This window comes from Myotis yumanensis, unplaced genomic scaffold (genome assembly GCF_028538775.1).
Source record: "Myotis yumanensis isolate MYYU_CA2020_CCGP unplaced genomic scaffold, mMyoYum1.0.hap1 SCAF_23, whole genome shotgun sequence".
NCBI classification, from domain to species: Eukaryota; Metazoa; Chordata; class Mammalia; order Chiroptera; family Vespertilionidae; genus Myotis; species Myotis yumanensis.
The window spans coordinates 12,080,626-12,088,825 of NW_027223774.1; positions in this window are offsets into that span (position 1 = coordinate 12,080,626).

An 8,200-nucleotide genomic window follows, 5' to 3' on the forward strand; every position below is an offset into this window, starting at 1 on the left:
AACTGGACTGTTTGTCTGGAGTCTATCCCAACAATTCCTCATAAAGAAGACGGTGGGCAAGACTGCCCAGCCAGGACGGAAGCTGAGGCCACTCAGAGAAAGATAATTTTATCTCTGAATGCCATCACCCTCCTACCAGGCTTCCAATCTCTCCACCTCAAAATGCACACCACACTTTGCTTAGGACCCAGCACAGCAGGAGGGCAAATAAGGAATAAGGTCAGGTCTGGAACCTTAGCTCACAGTTTGTAAGCAAAAAATCAAGAAAAACAACATCTTTGTTTAATTGAGCCTACAATTAAGCATGATGTTAGCATTCGGCATTGCTTTATTTTGAATTGCATCATGATGAGATGGCACACAGAGCTGTGGTCTCCAAAGCCCTCAGAGCATCCTGCTCCCCACCCCATCCCTGTATCCCAGGGCCAGGCGGATCCTAGGCTCCTCTCGAGGCGGCTGCAGGAATCATGGGCTCTGGTCCCTCTGGCAGGTCTCTCTTCAACTAGAAAGACAAACAAAGTGACTCTGTGAGACTGGGCTTGAGGGAGACATAGATGCAGAGCAGGTGAACAAGAATCTGGGACAAGAGGTAGAGAGATGGAGGACAGAGCAGGTGCCCTGCCTGGAGGACCCAAACATTAAACTGTCCCCTGCTTACTCTCTCTGCAGCCTGGAGCACAGCAGGCCCCTACCTGAGGCATTCCTTCATGGCAGGAGCAGAGGAACAGTCAGACTTCTCTCCTGGCACCTTTTTCTAAGGCATCTTAGTCATCTTCTCCAGGAAACCAGAGGGTTCAAGGCAGAAAAGCTGGAAGCAGAGTCAGTAAGAGCATTTATATCCACACAGAGACTCTGGACAAAGGGCAGTTGGTCTCTTCCACACAGCAGTTCTCTGTGATGTCATAGATCTGGTCCCCAACCCAATCAATCAGATCCCCAAAGAATCATATCTAACAAGAGAATACTTTTGAGATGCTCTAAATTACTGCAGGCAGGATTGTGAAGAAGATAAGAGTAGTTAACCAGGTAATAGCGATGGGCCAACTAACAAAAGATATCTTACACTCTGAATGCATGGTGGAGCTTTGGATCAACTTCCAGTTGTCCACTAGGCAACCACATCCTGAATATGCATGAAATTTCAGGAGTGTTGCCTGTAGCCAATCAAAAGCAGTGAGTGTTTCCTCCTTGCAGACTGTGTACCTGTCATTGAACTGCCCACTTATTACTTCTCCCGCCCCCTTTATCTGTAGGCAGTGTACACTCTTTCAAAAGAACTTACACCTTCCTTCCCGAAAATACACATAAAAGTGCCTATCAACTTCAGGACAGTGGACAAGTTTGTCTTTTCTATCCATCCTGCTGCTGGTGGTTTAGACTTCATGCTGTAGGACCTGGTCCTTTTTGGGCCAGTATATGTCTTAAGAAGCCCTTTCTTTTAGAAAAGCTTTCATTTTTTAAAAATGGGAGTTCCATAACTTTTTGAGGAAACTCCATACTGTCTTCCATAGTGGCTGGACCAGTCTGCATTCACACCAGAAGTGCACAAGTGTTCCATTTTCTCCACATCCTCTCCAGCATTTGTCGTTTGTTGATTTGTTGATGATAGTCATCCTGACAGGTGAGAGATGGTACCTCATTGTTATTTTGATTTGCATCTCTCAGATGATTAGTGACTTTGAGCATGTTTTTATATGTCTCTTGGCTTTCTGAATGTCCTCTTTCTGAATGTCCTATTTAGGTCATTTGCCCATTTTTTGATTGGATTGTTTATCTTCCTTTTGTTAAGTTGTAAGAGTTCCCTATAAATGTTGGAGATTAACCCCTTATCGGTGATAACATTGGCAAATATGTTCTCCCATGCAGTGGGCTTTCTTGTTGTTTTGTTGGTTTCTAATGGACACAAGACACTGCGGGGGGCGGGGGGGGGGGGATGGGAGGCCGGGGGAAGGTCAAGGGGAGAAAAAAAAGGAGACATATATAATACTCTTTGTAATACTTTAAGCAATAAAACAATTTTAAAAAAAGAAAAGAAAAGCTTTCAGCCATGAGCCTCTTTTGTCTAACAGTTCCAGCATCTGGGGACTGGCAGGCAGAAGGAAGGCCCAGAGACTGAGGAGGATCCTGGGAGGTGGAGCAGGTGTGGGTGCCAGGAAGGAATAGACCTATCTGGTTCCCAATCTGGGGTGATAGAGGAGCCCACCCCACCACCCCACAAGTTGACTCCTCTCCCTCCTTATCCTTGCCTGAAACCCCCTCTAAGTCTGAGCACAGGACACAGACCAGCCCTGTGGGAAAGTAATAGGGTTTGCGGCAAGGCCCATTTGTAGTCACGTTTCCTGCCTAGCGTATGTTGGGTTCTGGCTACAGCATGGTGATAGTTTGGGCATGATTCCTTTGGCATCTGGTTGATCAGGTTGGAGACAGAGATGGTCTTGGGTTCTCTGGGACCCTGGAAGATGACGGATGCAGGGATGCTCCAAAAGAACCAAGATGGGGTCTAGGGAAGGGACCAAGTGTCCTGTTTGTGGAAGGTGCTGCTGGGACTGAGGGGCTGCAGGGGCCATGGGGACAGGAGGGAGGGACTGGGATGGAAGAGGACCTCCGGAGAGTATGGGGGTGAGATATGTTGGGCTGTGGATGTTGGACTTGGGGCTGGGGTCCTCCTTACCCAAGGTGCAGCTCCTGGTCACCATGGCTTTGCAGCAGCCTCGAGGGGAGTGCGTGGAAAAGTGTCTGAGAATCAGAAATGACTCTTTTATTGCAGCGTAAAGGCCCACGTGTGATTCTGGGAGGGTTTCTGGGTGACCTCAGTCAGATCAGAGAATTCCCAATTCCCAATTCACTCTGATGAGAACCACATTGGACAGGAAGAAACCCACATGAGCTCTCACTGTACAGGAGGGGCTGGGTCATGCATTCAATCAAGCTATGCCTGGACCACGCACAACTTTCAGGGGACACTGTGTGTTCAGGGACCTGAGTCTGCTCAGGTACCTCTTCCTTGGTGTGTTAGCACACCGAATAGACCCTGTTATATACACTCACACTGCATGATGCTCCTGGTGTTTTGGTCCATGAGCGTATAAAATTACAAGTGTGTCAATTTGTGAGACACTTAGAATAGTGCCTTTCTCCTGGTAAAACCCTATCAGTGATTGCTAAGCAATAGAAAATAATCTTTTCATAGCTATAACTTTCCAACATTTAAAAAGCCATCCTGATATGCTCTATGTAAATGAGGAGTCTAAATTGCTAAGCAGCCCTAAGTTTTTTGAAACCAAGTTACTGATCATAAAGAGGAAGAATCTGTTGATACTAATGTATGTGCCTAAAATGGGTCTTACTGCATTTGGCACCAGGAGTGGCAGCACTGCGTTCTCTGGCCCTGCTTGCCATTCTGAAGCCTCCTAACATCTGTGCCTGCAGCCAGGAGTGAGAGCCCTCCCACTGCAGGCCCACTAGTCAAAGGCAGAATGGGAGCATCTGATTGGCTGAGTGTGAGCACCCTAGAGGCAAAGTGCCTGGTAAAGAGAATTCTGGCATTTCAGATATGCTACAGGTGACATGTTTGACCTCACCAAGTCTCACAAGGTCAGGTATCCCCAGACATAGGAAAGTGTTCTGATCTTTCCTATAGGGTCTTGTGCTCCAGAGAACAGAACAGGTTAGGAACAGGTGCTCATGGAGCAGATGCCAGAGCCCCCAAGATTAAATTCCCAGGGGCATTGCTTTCTGTGTGCAGATGGGCAGCCTTGATGCAGGCAGCACTGACAGCTTGTTTTTGTTTATTGATTTCAGAGGGAAATGGAGAGGGAGAGAGAGATAGAAACATAAATGATGAGGGAGAATCATTGATCAGCTGCCTCCTGCACATCCCACACTGGGGATCGAGCATGTAACCCAGGCATGTGCCCTGACTGGCGATTGAACCGTGACCTCCTGGTTCATAGGTCGATGCTCAAACACTAAGCCATGCTGGCTGGGAGACAGCCCGTTTTTTGTTGTTGTTGTTGTTGTTGTCATTGTTGTTGTTGTTTTCAGTGGCTCAGAGAAGAAGAGAGGGTTTTGTACTTGAGAAGGGAGAGCAGAGCTGCGACCTGTCAGTGGGAGTAAGAGTCATGCATGTTAGGTCTGTTCTCCATCCAGCACCCAGAGGGGTCCTTCACATGGGTCACTGCCCTCTGCACATATCACCCCAGTTGCTTCCCATCACACTTGGCAGAGAATCCCAGGTCCTCATCATGTCAACACAACCCCATATGACTTCACCTGTAGAGGCTCTCAACACCTGCTCCATTCTTCTCAGCCCACGCCTCCCACCTCACAGTCTTCTTTGTGCCTTGAGTACAACAATTATGCTTCCTTAAATATTTCTCATTCACTTTCTTCTCTTTCTACCCTGACCCTCCTCCAGAGACCTGTACACCTCTCTGCCCCATTGTATTCCAACCTCTCCTACCAAGTCACCTCTGCAGAGAGGCCTTTGCTGACCACTGTGTCTGCAAATAGTCCCTGTCCACAATCCCCCATGATCCCTCCTACAACTCTGACATATTTTTGTTTGTTGTCTTTATTTTTGTGTCACGACATATATGTATTTGTTTTTGCTCTGCTCACACCAGGAACTAATGTTTCATGATAGGCAGGGACTTTGTTTTGTTCAAGGCGGTGTCTTCAGCACCACGGACAGTATCCAGCACAGAACAGGCCTTCCTTAATTTTCTGCTGAATTAAGTTTGGAAAAAATGAATGAATGTGACTGAGCTTAATGTCATTGGCTGCCGTCAGAGGGAACCCTCTCCGTCATAAAATAGCACTTTGCAGGAGGTTTTACCACAAGGGTCCAAACTGCAACTTTAGGACTGAAACTTCCTTCACAAGTCTCTCTCATAGAGGAGAAACCAGCAGGAGCTGGAGGAGGAAGAGGCTTCCTTGGAGAGGAGAATCAATCTGCAGTGAAAACACATAGGGGCCTTTTCAGGGTGCCAGTATGTGCAGCCACCGCAGGACCATTTTCTTCTGGTCCCCAAAACCATATCAATGGCTTTCAAGGCAGGGGGATACTGGGCCCGCATTCCAGGGCCTTCCAAATCGTGGCTTTCTCTCCCCTCTGCTGGACTCCTCTCCACTCCCCAGAGACAATCTCTGCTCTTGGGTGGTCCTTTCTGGGACACTTTTACTTCAAAATAACTTGAAGTGCAGGCTGGGTAGCTCAGTTGGTTAGAGAATCATTTCAATATGCCATGGTTGTGGGTTCAATCTCCTCCAGTCAGGGCACATACAAGAAGCAACCAATGAGTGCATAAATAAGTGAAAAAAAAATTGATGTTTCCCTCTCCACCATTTCTCTCTCTCTCTCTCTCTCTCTCTCTCTCTCACACACACACACACACACACACATCAATTAAATAAATACATGAAATCCCCTTTTCCGAGTTGTAATATCTAAAAGGTGATTTGGCAAGGAATAATTAAAACCAAAGAAAGTCTTGCTTGCCTTAAGGCTCTTCAATTAAATAAACATGAAAGGTGTTGACATATAATAAACAGGTATCAATAAAAATGAGACTGTGTAATTAATGATAAGATGTAACAGATGAGGTATTTTAATTGCACAAATAAGAATGTGTAAAAAAAAAACTATCTAGAAAAAAATGCCTATTTTTGGAGATATCTCAAGAAAATATGTATATTACAAGTGTGGGTTTTTCCATTAAGGAGGAAAATAACACCTAAGCAACATAGTTTGTCATAAGTATTGAGATTATATGTCTTGGCTTGTGTGGCTCAGTTGGGTGTTGTCCTGTGCACCAAAAGGTTGCTAGTTTCCTACTGGTTTGATTCCATGGAGAGGCAGCCAATCCATGTTTTGCTCCCACATCAATGTTTCTCCCTCTTCCTTCCTATTGCTCCTAAAAATTAGTAAAAACTATATAAAATATAAATGTCTTTGCTGTTAGTGTTTTTTAATTAAAAAAATATTGAGATCACAAAAGAAAACCTTTTTCAGGAAATGCTAGCGTTATTTTCTATAAAAGAGAGAACCTTTTACACTGAAAAAACTAATGTTTAGTTTCTTAACTTTCCTGAAGTGCACAAATATTCAATGTACTGCTTGAAGAATGTATGTGTATCACTACCACTCACATCAAGATATAGATCACAGACATCTTTCAAAAATGTTTTTGAGTTGTAATCAGAAAGGACATATGCACCTGTATGTTCATAGCAGCACAATTCAACATAGCTAAGATCTGGAAACAGCCTAAGTGCCCATCAGTAGATGAATGGATTAGAAAACTGTGGTACATCTACACGATGGAATACTATGCTGCTGTAAAAAAGAAGGAACTCTTACAATTTGCAACGGCATGGATGGAGCTGGAGAGCATTATGCTAAGTGAAATAAGCCAGTCAATGAAGGAAAAATACCAAATGATCTCACTCATTCATGGATAATAGAGACCATTATAAACTTTTGAACAATAATAGATACAGAGGCAGAGCTGCCTCACACAGATTGTCAAACTGCAGCGGGAAGGCTGGGGAGGGTTGGGGGGCAGGAGGGAGGGGGGTAAGAGATCAACTGAAGGACTTGTATGTATGCATATGAGCATAACCAATGGACATAAGACACTGGGAGGTAGGGGAAGCCGGGGTATTGTCAAGGGCGGGGGGAAAAAAAGGACACATATGTAATACCCTTTGTAATGCTTTAAGCAATAAAAAAAGAAAAGTGATTTGGCAAGGTTGTGAGACTGCAACCAAGGTACATGCCCTTGAATGAATTACCCCGGAATACTTCAGTCCCTGGGCCAGATGCTCTAACCACTGAGTAACTGGCTAGAGCCGTTGTGCTCCTTTTCATTCCCCTTGTCAGTCAGTGACTCCACTCAGATTTAATAATATTCTTGTTTTCATATCTTTCCAGATTTATTTCTGTGCACATACATATGTGCAAACATTTTTAAAAATTATATTATCATACTGTGAATATCATCTATGATGGTATCTTGGTACCAAATTAGATCTGTATTTATTTGGTGGGCATATAGGTTTGTGTCATTAAAAGTGCATAATTTTCCACTGGATAGATGCACAAAAATTTATGTAACTCCTTATTGTTGGACATTTTTGTTTCACTAGATGTTTAGAAATTCTGAAACATCATCTTTATACCTCTCTTGGTACAAATATTTCCTTAGGATAAAATCCCAAAATGGAATATGATTTCACTGATATGTGGAATCTAGCGAGCAAAATAAACAAACAAAATAGAAACAGACTCATAGATATGGAGAAGAGACAGACAGCGACAGCTGTCCGAGGGGAGGGAGATGGGGAGCTGGGTGAAAAGGTGAGGGGATTAACAAAAAACAACAACTCACAGACACAGACAACAGTACGGTGATTACCATCAGGAAAGGGGGGTGTGGTGAAGCCGAATAGGTGAGGGGACAAATGCTGATACAAGGATAGTTGACTTGGAGTGGTGAACACCCAATACAGCATACAAGTGCTATATTAAAAAAAATTGTACCCCTGAAACCTATATAATTTTATTAACCAATAATAGGCAGCTACAGAAGGAGTTGGCACTGCAGGGCAAGGGCGTGTACAGCTGTGAGGCTTCCCCACAAGCCCAGCCAGGCCCACCCACCTTCCCGGGAACTGCTCCACCAGGCCCGCACCACCCCCGCGTATCCCAGTTCCAGCTCTCCAGTGCACCGGGCCAGATTTACTAATGCATTTGGTCATCACAGATTAGTTTTGCCTGTTTTGAATGACCAATGTGAACCACACAGTATGTTCTCTTCAGTGCTGACTTTATTCATGGAACATGATGTTTGCGAGATACAGTATCTATGTGTGAAACAGCAGATCATGTTTATCGCTGGGGAGTATTCGTTCCACTTAGTGAACTTAGCACTATCTACCTGTCTGTCTACCACTGATGGATAACTGAGCTGTTCAGTTTGGGACTGGAACGAATGAGGCTTCTCTGAACATTCCTGTACCTGCCTTTTGATGAACCCATGTGTATATCTCCTCCGATGGATTTACCGGTTCACAGGGTGGCCATATGTTTACTTCCACAGATAAAACATGTTTCTGAAATAGAGCAATTCTGACTCCCAGAGGGTCCCAGTTGCTGCACACCTTGCTGACACGTGGTGCTCATTTTTAGCAGTTCTGA